Below are 14260 nucleotides of genomic sequence, written 5' to 3'. Positions count from 1 at the left end.
GGCTCTGTGGGGTCTGTGGGGTCTGTGAGGTCTGTAGGGGCTCTGTGGGGGGGTCTGTGAGGGTCTGTGGGGTCTGTTGAGGGATCTGTTGGAGATGGGGGCTCTGTTGGGAGTCTTTAGGGGTCTGTTGGGGTTTTTGTAGAGGCTCTGTTGGGTCTGAGTGGGTCAAGACAACAGAGAGAGAGAGAGAGAGAGAGAGAGAGAGAGAGGTAAGTAAGATAGAGACAGAGAGAGAGAGTAAGGCGCGGGGGGGGGGGCACAATACACGAGTTAAGGGTCATTTTCCAATATTAAGCTCAGATAATGCTAACCAACAATCCCCTAAGGCTTCTATGACTCAACCACCCTACAGTTTAACCCTAATTCTCGTACTTACATCACACACCAGAGGACAAACTTACACATTATAAGTAAAAAAAATATTAGTAAATAAGTCTATCTATAAAGTACTTCCTATTTTCGTATCTATCGGGTCTATTCTTATCTATCTATTGAGTCTATTTTCATCTATTATCTATTGAGTCTATTTTCATCTATTATCTATTGGATCTATTTTCATCTATTATCTATTGGGTCTATTCTTATCTATCTATTGAGTCTATTTTCATCTATTATCTATTGGATCTATTTTCATCTATTATCTATTGGATCTATTTTCATCTATTATCTATTGGGTCTATTCTTATCTATCTATTGAGTCTATTTTCATCTATTATCTATTGGATCTATTTTCATCTATTATCTATTGAGTCTATTTCTGTCAGGTGTTTTCTTACGTCATGGGATCTCAGGTATGGTGGCTGGAGGCGCACCTTAATTATTGCCAGGTACGGGAAATGACTCCCTTGTACAGGTGTGGACCAGCAGGTAAAAAAGAGGGTGGTGGGTCAGGGAGGGAGGTGAGGGGGTGAGGGAGAGGAGGGAGTGAAGGGGGAGGGAGGGAGAGGATGATGGTGAGGGAAAAAAGTGAGGACAAGGAGGGAAAGGAGGGAGGGTGAGAGAGGAGTGAGGGGGGTGAGGGAGAGGAGGGAAGAATTGAGGGAGAAAGGGATTATGGTGAGGAAAGAGGAGAGATGGAAGAAGTGAGAAAGAGAGAATGAAAGAAGAGATACAGTAGTGAGAACAGACGAACCAGACGCATAAACTAAAGAGGAAAATAGAGAATAAAAAAAACCCAACAAACACAAAAGACAAATAAACAAAGAAATCGGAAATACTAAATCAGGAAAGTAAAGAGAGAGAGAGAGAGAGAGAGAGAAACAGACAGATAAACGAAGAGAGATACCAAATAATAATAGACATATATGGTATCACCTGACGGACGTGATGCCGGGACTAACAAGAGAGGTGATACTGAGAGTGTGACGTGCTAAATTCAAGCTCTGATTCATAGAATATATTCATCCTATGTCTGTGCACAAGTGTACGTTATTACGTACACGGAATCTCATTGATATATTTATATATACGTGTGTGTGTGTGTGTGTGTGTGTGTGTGTGTGTGTGTGTGTGTATGTGTGTGTGTGTATGTGTGTGTAAGCTATAGGATATCATTTCCAAAAACATAAGAATTTGTAAGTAAATTAAGTCATCTTCCTTCCTACACTTAACACCACACTTTACACACCACACTTATAAATAAGACTTATATATATTTATGACTTATAAGAACTAATGAGGAGATAATTATACTTATTTTCGTGAAATATATTTAAACCAAAAAATATATTCGAGATGGATATGATGGTGGTATGTGGCATGTATAGTGTTGCCAACATGATATCAGTATTATTTTTTTTAGATTTAATATAGATAGATAGATAGATAGATAGATAGATAGATAGATAGATAGACAGATAGATAGATATATAGATAGATAGATTAGATATTTCTTACCATAAACACACAGTATTCCTTTTAACTAACTTCAAATATCATTAACAAAAGCCCACTCCTAAAACTCCATTGTTATTTTGTTGTTTGAAAATACCGACATGATTGATTTAATTTAAAACTTTCCTATGAGTTTTTTATTTCAGTTTTGACAAATAATGAAAAAAAATCGTATTTGATTATATTTAAATAGTTTGACATGAATATAAAATAAAACATTAATATAACAATTAATTTATTTTACTTATTTATATCAGATATTTTCACCAACAACACCCCCCCCCCCTATTTAGTCTACCGTGCCCCGTGCCCCGTGACCTCAATACCCCAAACATGTCCCTGGGCGTCAATGTACCCCGTGGGGCGCCTCGTGACTACAACCGGGGCGCCCCATCTCTCTCCACTGCCCCCAGGAATTCAACCTAACGACCCCATCTATCAGCAGCTTCGGGGTAGATAAAAATAGACAGGAGAGACGGTGGGGGGGGGGGGGGGAAGAAAGAAACAGTAGAGAATTGAGGGCAATGTTACTAAGAAGACGAGAGCCCCCCCCTCCTCCTCCTCCACCTGAAGGACTAATTGCCTCCTGACGTAGTGTGAAGAAATTGGAGTAACACGTCAGGTGAGACTTGGGTGAAGAATGTGTGTGTGTGACGGGTGTTGACGATGATGATGATGATGATGATGATGATGGTGGTGGTGGTGATGACGATGGTGATGATGGTGGTGGTGGTGATGATGACGATGGTGATGATGGTGGTGGTGATGATGGTGATGGTGATGGTGGTGATGATGATGATGATGATGGTGGTGATGATGATGACGATGGTGATGATGGTGATGATGGGTGATGATGATGATGGTGGTGGTGATGATGGTGATGATGATGATGATGATGATGATGATGATGATGACGATGGTGATGATGATGATGGTGATGATGGTGATGATGGTGGTGGTGATGGTGATGATGATGATGATGAATGATGATGATGGTGATGATGATGATGATGGGGTGATGATGATTGAGTGGTGGTGGTGATGATGGTGATGATGATGGTGTGGTGAGGTGATGATGGTGGTGATGATGATGATGATGATGATGGTGATGGTGATGATGGTGATGATGATGATGATGGTGATGATGGTGATGATGATGGTGATGATGGTGATGATGATGATGATGATGATGGTGATGATGGTGATGACGATGGTGATGATGGTGATGATGGTGGTGGTGATGATGATGATGGCAGCCAAAACAACAACAACAACATGTATTTTAAGGACTGGCAAACATAACACATCCCCTTGGTATTTGTTTACAAGATCAACACAGGAAAAATAACTCAGAAAATAACTATCATTTGTTTTTCTATTTAGCGAAAACGTCGAAAATGACTAAAACAACACCAGGCCACAGGTCAAGGAGTTTATGCGCGCTCTCTCATTCTCACTTTTTTATCATCCCTCTCTCTCTCACTTTCTCTTCATCACCTTCTGCTATCCCTCAGCCAATCTTACTCTCTCTATCACTTTCCTTCTCTTTCTCTCATTTTCTTTCAGCGCCTTCATAGCTCAGTGGCTAGAGCGCTGGTCTAGTAAACCAGAGGCCGGGAGTTCGATCCTCTCTGAAGGCATTGTGGGTAATAATTTTTTTCTACATATTAATGGTACACAAGTATCCCCCCTTCCCCTACACTCCCCCACCCCTTTCCTCCTACCCTTCCCCTCTGCCTCTTACACCAGCGTCCTGAGTTCGATCCCTAAATATGATAAAGGCGTTGTTATTTTTCTGAGAAGGTTAGTGTGTGATTCAGTTGAGGATTACGAGTTACATTATCGCCCTTAGAGTTATAACTTGAACCATCGTCCTCAAAGGGGTTAGAACTCAAACCATCGTCCTTAAAGTAACTATGACCCCACGATAACCACAGCTACTGATACCATTATTATCATAGGACACAGCAGAGAGAGAGAGATGACCAATAGTGTAGCCAGATAGGAGAACGTGCAATAGCCTTTACCTGTTGAGTCACCTGAGAGAAACACACACACAAAGACGTAATATGGTGTTATCATACCACAGGTTGCTGGAGGGGGGGGGGTGTTATTGTGACCTAGTGATGCTTTCAACCCACAACAACAATGGTGAGAAGATAGCGAGGAGGAGGAGGAGGAGGAGGAAGATCTGAAACACGTGGGAAAGAAAAAGAAGAGCAAACTGTGTGGCGCCAGGAGGACTATAGCTTGGTGCGTCACAAGAACAAGTGGCTCATACCTGTTTAGTCCTTATCTTAGCGTTGAGGAAAGTAATGAAGACGGTGTTTGGTTGTGTGAAGCTTCCCTAGATTATTCCTTATTGATGGTATAAACTCTCATGGTGATGCTGTGAGGTCACGACACGACACGGAAGTCAAGGGAGAGAGGATACGTGTCACACTCAACCAGGGTCACGCATCCATCCACGTGCGTCTTCCTCCCTCCCTCCCTCTCCCTCCCTCACGCGACATACTGGTGCCGGAAGAGTGAGAGAGTGAGAGAGATAAAGAGAGACCGGTTTTAGTAAGGGTACAACACAACGCCAGCTTATATAAAAACCTTTTCTGGTGTACCATGACCACATCCCCCCCCTTCCCCTTACTACCACCACCATCACCACTTACCACCACTACAGCAACGCCCAGGTGGAATGCCCCCCTTCTCCCCCACTGAGGCGAGAGCTCAGGTCAGGAATAAACAGGTGTGCCACGAGACTGGTTACGAGGCACACACACACACACACACACACACACACACACACACACACACACACACACGAGAAAATAAGTGACATTTTTCCTGATTTTCATTATCTATAAGTGATTCTCCTGAAGGTGTATCTGTCTATAGATAAGAAAACTAACACTCACACGCATCAGTGCCATAGTGACGGTCTCTTTCCTGCTGATAAGATGATGTTGTTTTTTGTTCCTTTATTTTTGGTGGGTTACTGAAGGGTTAGGTTAGGTTAGGTTAGGTTAAGTTAGCTACGTTCTCATATCAGTTCAGTCTTTAAGACGCTCTCCTTTCGTCGTGGCTTAAGTGACACTGAAGGTACTATGCCAGGGAGAGACTTAGGTGAGATATTTAGCATTGCCAGGGAGAGACTTAGGTGAGATATTTAGCATTGAGCTGCCTCCTCACCTGATCCTCTCTCTCTCTCTCTCTCTCTCTCCAATCTAACCCCTCTATCCTTCCTCCCCATCCTAACCTCTCCGTCCTTCTAACAGTACGCCCTTCCACCCTCCTCCTTGATCTCCCTACAAAGTTAACCCCTTACTCTCCTTACCCTCCCAAATCCTTCAATCCCTCCTCCCCTCTAACAATGCCCCCCACCCCTCCTCCTCCTCAACAATACCCCATCCTCCCTCCTTAATACCCCCCATCCCTCCTCCGGCTTCTTCCTCCCCAACCTAACCCCTCCCTCCCTGACCTCCCCACAAATAGCTAACCCCCCCTCCCCTGGGTGGTGTTGGTATAGCAGCTAGTGGGTCTACTATCTCGGCTACTAGCGTGTTGACAATGAGTCCCTCATGATCCTACCGTCCGTCTGTCTGTCTGCCCGTCTGGCTAGTCCTTCAACGGGGTAGGGAAGTGCTATTTCTTGTCTGGTTGTTTGTCTATCTATCTGTTTTTTATTTATCTATCTATCTATCTATCTATCTATTTATCTATCTATCTATCTATCTATCTATCTGTCTATAGTAGTAAGTATCTCTCCATTGTACTCTCTCTCTCTCTCTCTCTCTCTCTCTCTCAATGTAAACACCAAGGTGCCAATTTACGAGCATTTTGTAGTAAACAGTGCCAATGAGTGCCAACACCCCAGCATGGTGCCCACGTGACCATCCTAATCTTCCCAAACCATCCAAACCTAACCAAACCATCCTAGCCTAACCAAACGTCTCTCTTTGCCACACTGCTGCTACGAATCTCTTGCCAATGATTTAGGAGAGGAGAAGAGAGGGAGAGAGGGGAAGAAGAGGAGGGGGAGGGGAAGAAGAGGGGGAAGGGAGGAGGGAGGGAGGGGAAGTTGAAATACCACTGTGAACAACACGTGGAGGAGTATACAGCGCATACGTGACGGGCAACACGGAACAGGGAACAAGGAACAAGTAACGTGGACCAAGGAACAGGGAACACATTACAGAGAACATGGAAACAAGGAACACGAAACAGAGAACATAGAGAAAGAAACAAGGAGCAAGTAACCAGGAAAATGGGACAGGGAACACGGAACAAGGAACAGGGGTGAGAGAGTAGGGGGGGGAGGGCTACTAGGTACTAGAATAGTCGCATAAGTGGTCCCCGTGCACCCCAAATAAGGCTATGAGGACTCTTAGTAAGATTAATGTACATCCTAGCCGCCCTGTGTATAGGTCCTAGGAGCGTCAACAGTTCTCCTAGGCACATTAGATAGTTCCTAGGAGAGTCGACAGTTCCCCTAGGCACTCGATAAAGGTCCTAGGAGAAAGACTAGGACCTAATCTCGTGGCTATAAGTATTAATTATCATCATTATTATTATTATTATTATTATTATTATTATTATTATTAAATGCATGGCCCCACAAGACACAGGGGTGACGTGATTCGTCCAGTGCCCCGAGGAGGAGTTGGGCAGGCCATGGCCACTAGTGACGTCAGCGAAGACCTTCTCAACAACTAGTTACAATGTGTGTGTGTGTGTGTGTGTGTAGTATCATCTAGGAGACCACGAGCCCATCTGCACGTACACCCCCCCTTCCCTCCCCCACCCCCTCCAAATCTGTTGCTTATGTAATTCCTCAAACTAATATTTTGTTTGGGATAAAAAAAAATTCAAGTAATCAAAAAAAAAAAAAAAAAAAAGATTCCTTTTTTTTTCGTACAAGTCAAAATATTTTCATAGGGTCAAATCCCCCCCCCAACACCTGCTCTCTCCCCTCTCTTTCCATCTCTCTCCTCTCTTCCCCCACCCTTCCTTTTCTCCCTCATCTTAGCATCAATACACCTGACCCACCACCATATACCTGACCCTCTGGCACCCTCTGAAGGTCAAAGGGTCACCGAGAAGTTCACACACAACACTTGCAGTAGGTATTGCGCCTTACAGCAGCTGGCCGACACCTTGTGAGAGTAACACCCACTCTGACAGGTTTTACAGCAATTGAAACAGGAGGGTTGAGAGAGGTGATGTTTGTGTTTATAGAGTCCCTTGATGCTCGTGTTTATAGAGTCCCTTGATGTTTGTGTTTATAGAGTCCCTTGATGTTTGTGTTTATAGAGTCCCTTGATGCTCGTGTTTATAGAGTCCCTTGATGCTCGTGTTTATAGAGTCCCTTGATGCTCGTGTTTATAGAGTCCCTTGATGCTCGTGTTTATAGAGTCCCTTGATGCTCGTGTTTATAGAATCCCTTGATGCTCGTGTTTATAGAGTCCCTTGATGTTTGTGTTTATAGAGTCCCTTGATGCTCGTGTTTATAGAGTCCCTTGATGTTTGTGTTTACAGAATCCCTTGATGCTCGTGTTTATAGAGTCCCTTGATGCTCGTGTTTATAGAGTCCCTTGATGCTCGTGTTTATAGAGTCCCTTGATGTTTGTGTTTACAGAATCCCTTGATGCTCGTGTTTATAGAGTCCCTTGACGCTCGTGTTTATAGAGCCCCTTGATGCTCGTGCTCACAGATTCCCATCCTTCCCCAGGTTACAAAATCCAAATATCATTATGTAACTCCTGACCTTGTTAAAAACTATCTGTATTCGTCGTCATGTACACAACTATTTATTACAGTATCGTCTGAACGTCATCGCAGACCTGACCAAGAGAGACAATATAGCAGTGAGTAGAATATAGTAGAGAATACTTAGTGTGTAAAGCTCAGTGCTGTTTCTTCCTGTATCCATGGAGAAGCACGTGAAGATTAGGCACCCCTGGTTTATTTCACCTAACCTAACCTAACAGACAGTAATCAAACCAAACCTAACATAATTTAATCTAATCTAACCTAATATTTACCCAACCTAACTTAACATAACCTAACCTAGCCTAATCTATCTATCTATCTATCTATCAATTCAACCACCCTTCTGTCTATTAATCTCAAGTTATCAAATTGTTCATCTCTCTCTCTCTCTCTCTCTCTCTCAATCATACACACACACATTAACTTAAACAAACACTGAAAAAACACAATACCTAAACAAACCAAGACAAACAAACATACAGTCAACACAACAAGAGAGAGAGAGAGAGAGAGAGAGAACATTGGCCAGATGGATCTAGATGTAGATAAGAAACAATTATTAATTCCTAACTGGTAACTACTGAGGGCACCCCTGTGACGTCAATCCGTTCGTGTCTGTCTTGTACTGAATGTTAGTAGTACTGATTTTGTCTCTATGTCTGTCTATCTATCTATTTTGTTATGTCTGGTCATCTAATTGTTTATCTCTCTCTCTCTCTCTCTCTCTCTCTCTCTCTCTCTCTCTCTCTCTCTCTCTTCTCCCACAATTACTGTTCTTATCTTCTCTCCAGAACATCCTTTGAGGAGTATTACACACAGTCACGTAGTCTTGCTGTGTGTGTGTGTGTGTGTGTGTGTGTGTGTGTGTGTGTGTGTGTGTGTGTGTGTGTGTGTGTTGGTTGTGAGAGTTTGATTGTTGTGTGTCTGTATGTTGTCAGGTGTTTGTGTGTATGTGTGTGTGTATATGTACGTGTATGTGTGTATGTATGTATAATGTCAAGTGTGTATGTGTGTGTGTGTTGTCAGGTGTTTGTGTGTGTGTGTATGTACGTGTATGTGTGTATGTATGTATAATGTCAAGTGTGTATGTGTGTGTGTGTGTGTTGTTAGGTGTTTGTGTGTGTGTGTGTGTGTGTGTGTGTGTGTGTGTGTGTTGACTGTGTGTGAATGCTACCAGGTGTATGAGTGTATGTGTATTGTTGTCAGGTGTACATGTGTGTGTATGAGTGTATGTAATTAACTCCTGACGAAGGTATAACAAGCAGATGGTAGATAACAGCTGACGAGGAGTGAGGAAGTACCGCCGGAACAAGTAACTGCCTGACTGAAGGAAAAGCTTCACAAAATTAACCCTATCATTTAATTTATCCTCTCTATCTCTCTCTGTCTCTCCTGCCTTCCCTCCCTCTCCCTCCTTCTCTTCTTCCCCCTCTCTCCTTCCCTCACTACCCTTGAAGAAGATTATAGCTCCCCTTTTCCTCCTCTCTTCACCACACGTCTCTGGGTAACGCCTCGCTCGTCTCCTATCACACTGCTGGGATGACAGATAAGTGAGATAGTATCGGCAGGAGAAAGTGACAAAAACGTTTCTATCGGTGACGGACGATAAGAGGTGGTGGTCTTCTGGCGGCTTCTGGTAACTTCTACGGGAAAGTTGCTGACCTTCGCTTTATTCTCTCTCTCTCATTTTATTCTTTCTCTCTCTCGCATTTTCTCTTATTTTATTCTTTCTCTCTCTCTCATTTTCTCTTATTTTATTCTCTCTCGAAAAACTAATGATGTAATACCTTTGACGGATTACTCCTTGATGATTAACTCCCACATAAATTGTCTCTTAAAGTTACCTGGGGGGGGGGGGCGGTTAGGGAAGGTTAGGTTAATGTTGGATTAATTCAGATTAGGTTAGGTTTGGTTGGGTCAAGTTAGGTTAGCATTGGATTAAATCAGATTAAGTTAGATTAGCGTTAGATTAGATTAGATCAGTTTAGGTTAGGTTAAAGGCATCAGGTGCCTTGTAAAACCTTAACCTGATACCAGTTCACCTGTATCGCCTAACCTAACCTCCCATAACGTCCCCTAACCTCCCCTAACCTCCCCTAACGTCCCCTAACCTCCCCTAACCTAACCTCCCTATCACCCAAACACAGACAATATTTCACCATAATCAACTAAAAAGGTTACAGAATAAGATAACGCCGTATAATAACTTTCAAATCGACACGTCAGCCTTAACCCACATTTTACTAGAGACTGAGAGATATGATAGAAGGGGTGGGTGTGGGGTGGGGGTGGGGGTGGGGTGGGTGGGGTGGGGTGGGGTGGGATGATGAGTAAGGCCGTTATTACCCAACCTTACCTAATCCTCGTGATAACCTAACCTAACGTAACCAAACCTTTTAAGCCAACATCTCCAAATACCTGTCACGTCCATAACCACCAGGCTCTTAGGGACGTATTTGGATAGATAATAATTAGTTCATATGTGCTATATTATCTGGGCACCTCAAGGCAGTATTTAAAAGGGGTGGGTAGGGAGGTGGGGTGAGTGATTGTGGTGGTAGTAGTAGTAGTGGTGGTGGTGGTAGTAGTGGTGTGGTGGTGGTGGTGTGGTGGTGGTGGTGGTGTGGTGGGTAGTAGTGGTGGTGGTGGTGGGTGGTGGGTGGGTGGTGGTGGTGGTGGTGGTGGTGGTAGAAGTAGTAGTGGTGGTGGTGGTGGGTGGTGGTGGTGGTGGTGGTGGTGGTGGTGGTGATGGTAGTGGTGGTGGGTGGTGGTGGTAGTAGTGTGGTGGTGGTGGGAAACAGGTGGTGTGATGGTGGGTAGTAGTAGTGGTGGTGGTGGGTGATGGTGGTGGTGGTGGTGGTGGTGGTGGTGGTGGTGGTGGGGTAGTAGTGGTGGTAGGTGGTGGGTGGTGGTGGTGGTGATGGTGGTAGTAGTGGTGGTGCTCTAGGCCTGTCTCACTCATGGTAAACTAAAGTTTGTCTCATATTGTTATCTAACGACATAAGCACAGAATCTAACAATGTCCCTTAAGGTCAACTCTCCTTACACCTGGTGACGTCAGAATATTCCTCAGTTAAATATCCCTCCAAACTAGTGACATCAGAATTTAACTGATTCACTTCCCATGATAAACAAAAATAAAAGTAAAATAGCCGAGGAACTGATCAAAGACTATAACGAAGTGACTAAAATGACCTTATTTTACTCAGGGGAAGAAAACCAATTATTACGACCCCTTGGCACGATATTGTCTTAAGGAAACTGTGGACATAAATAAGTTGTTTACGGTTATTTACATACAAAAATTATAAACCAGATTCTCAGTTGGAATATGTCCAAAATGTCCTCAAAGCTGGGTAGTTACGATCTCCTAACACACACACACACACACACACACACACACACACACACACACACACACACACACACACACACCTAAATTTCCGCATATATTTTAGTTCAAGGATTTCAAAACTGACATCATTCTAATGTTAAGCCCCATATCCTTACAATAAATCTCCCCTCTGAACGCATCCACCCACTTCGATTCCCTCATATGAACCCTTACACATACATACATACATACATACATACATACATACATACATACAAACATACAGACAGACAAGTTCACATTAACACAACATACACAAGAGTCAGTTCAGATCCACAAATATGTACACACAATAAGTCAACTCCAAGACCAGACCGGGACAGCTGTTAAAAGCCTATTTATCACTTAATTAAATAATGGAACCGAGGCTCCTATTAGCTATTTCTTGATGACAAAATAGATCCAAGGTGTTTAAGTTTAGATAAAAAAAAATTGTAGTGGTACAGTTTGTTAGGAGTTTGACAGGTGGTGAGAAATTATTCCATTCAGGTGTTTTGTGTTGTATTAAAATGAGAGATAATAATGACGATAATAATGATGATAATAATGATGATAATAATGACAATAATAAAAATGATAATGATACAACTACTAATACTAATACTACTAATAATAATAACAATAATACTAATACTTATAACACACACACACACCTCTTCCTTCGTTCATTCACTTCCATCATCCATTCTCACTGCTTTAAACATATAACCTACATCAGTGAATGAATGAATGAAAATGAAAGAAACTGAATAAAATAAGTATCTAATTTTAGTACTCTTTCGAACAATGTGCGTGTGTGTGTGTGTGTGTGTGTGTGTGTGTGTGTGTGTGTGTGTGGTGTGTGCGTGTGTGTGTGTGTGGCATCAAGTCTGCCTCCTTGGGTATTAAAGTGAAGAAGAATTCCTGTCTGTGGTAGCGACGACCCTGAAGTGTCCTGCGTAGGGAGCCAAGTGGCCAAAGTGTAAGACGAGTTGGAGGAGACGAGGGAACATAGTTTTCCCTGATTCACGTTAATTCTTTCTGTCTGTCTGTCTCTCTTTCCCTCCATGTTTCTCTGTTTGTCTCTCTCTCTGTCTCCCTTTCTGTTTCTCCATCATTTTCTGCCCCCCTTCTCTCTCTTTCCAATCTCAATTCTAAATTCAGGTAGGAAATAACTCAAAGAATTCTTCCTCCTCCCCTCCCCCCTCCTGTGAACCCCACCACTTTCCTTACGCAACAAGATTAAAAAAAATAGACTCCGAATACCACATAAGACAGAGAAAATAAAATACAAATAAGATATATAAACACACAGAAAAATAACGTCTCCCTTTGCCAAGTTTTCGGATTCGTGTGTGCCAATATGCGCGCCAATAGGTCTGACGCAATCCTACCCTCGCCCTTGCTAGTGTGTGTGTGTGTGTGTTGGCTAGACTAGGTTGGGCGGCGGCATGGAACCTAGCTCGTCTCCTATCTCTGATTACTGCTTTATCTATCTTATTATCTTCTTCTTTGGTATTTATTCTCCTTCTATACTGACTTATACTTATTTATTTGTCACCTTGCAATTCCCTTTTGACGTACTAATCTACCTATCTATTTAGTAGTAGTAGTAGATCTGCGGCTCAACTCAACACAGATAGGATAGCTACCTACTGTATGTATTAGGATATTTAACTTTAAGGTAATAAAATGGTGGCGATGGTGTGGCTATAGGGGGAGGATGGAGGCCACTGAAAAAAAAATTAGTAGTAGTAGTAGTAATAATAATAATAATATTAATAATAATAAAAAGTAGTAGTAGTAGTAGAGGTGGTGTTGGTAGTAGCGGTATTAAGTAGTATTAGTAGTCCTTAAAAACAGGTGTAGTACCAGAATCCTGGAGGATAGCGAATGTAATACCGATTTTCAAGAAGGGGGATAGATCACTATCCGCTAACTACCGCCCAATCAGTCTAACATCAATAGTAGGCAAATTACTGGAAGCAATCATTTCAAACTCTATTCGAAATCACCTGGAGAAGCACCGATTGATCAATGATTCCCAGCATGGCTTCACAAGCGGACGTTCTTGTCTAACTAATTTATTAACATTCTTTTCATCAGTTTTCGAATCGGTGGACGAGGGACACAATTATGATGTGGTATATCTCGACTTTAGTAAAGCCTTCGACAGAGTCCCCCACGAAAGACTAATTAGAAAGGTAGAAGCTCATGGCATCAAAGGTGACATCCTTAAATGGATTAGGGCGTGGTTACAGGACAGGAAACAGCGAGTGAGCATTAGCGGCACTAAGTCCCATTGGAGCAACGTCACAAGTGGAGTTCCCCAAGGCTCAGTACTTGGACCATTATTGTTTATTATATACATAAACGACATAGATATCGGCATAGACAGCAACATAAGTAAATTTGCTGATGACACTAAAATAGGACGTGTTATCAAATCTGACGAGGACTCGGCAAAACTACAGGAAGATCTAAACAAATTTTTCGAATGGTCTGAAAAATGGCAGATGAAATTCAACGTGGACAAATGTAAAGTACTCAGTATAGGAGATGTAAACAGGGAAACCAGATACCAGACGAACAACGATGCCATAGAGAAATCCGACTGCGAGAGAGATTTAGGAGTAATGATAAGTAGGAACCTTAAGCCAAGTAAACAATGTGTTTTTGCTCGTAACAAGGCTAATAAAGTACTTGGGTTCATACAAAGGAGTGTTAGTTACAAGACTAGCGAGGTCATCCTAAAACTGTATCTTGCTCTTGTGAGACCACACCTGGATTACGCAGTTCAGTTCTGGTCACCGTATTACAGAATGGATATAGAATCCTTGGAAAGAATTCAGAGGAGAATGACAAGACTAATCCCGGGCATTAGGAACCTTGAGTATAGAGACAGGTTAAAGCATCTTAATTTGCACTCCCTTGAGAGACGTAGAGCGAGGGGCGACCTGATAGAGGTGTATAAGTGGAAGGCAGGGCTAAACAAAGGGGACATTACAAAGGTACTCAAACTATCCAACCAGGAGCGAACTCGTAACAATGGTTTTAAATTAGACAAATTTAGATTTAGGCGTGAAATAGGTAAACACTGGTTTGGAAACAGAGTAGTGGATGAATGGAACAAGTTACCAAATATCATCATTAACTCGAATACGCTGAATTGCTTCAAACATAGGTTGGATGCTCATATGAGCAATAGGGGTTGGGTGTAAACGGGAC

At 42.6% G+C, this 14260-nt stretch overlaps 1 non-coding gene across 1 annotated transcript; it reads left to right on the top strand.

Annotated features, from left to right (window-relative positions):
- Positions 1-3460: 3460 nt before the first annotated feature.
- Trnat-agu lies at positions 3461-3533 on the top strand. The gene has a single exon. It is a non-coding gene; the product is annotated as a tRNA-Thr (tRNA).
- The last annotated feature ends 10727 nt before the right edge of the window (positions 3534-14260 follow it).

The sequence above is a fragment of the Homarus americanus genome, unplaced genomic scaffold (assembly GCF_018991925.1).
Source record: "Homarus americanus isolate GMGI-L3 unplaced genomic scaffold, GMGI_Hamer_2.0 scaffold55, whole genome shotgun sequence".
NCBI classification, from domain to species: Eukaryota; Metazoa; Arthropoda; class Malacostraca; order Decapoda; family Nephropidae; genus Homarus; species Homarus americanus.
Note: the sequence above shows the minus strand (reverse complement) of the source record. Positions and strands in the feature narration are given on the sequence as shown.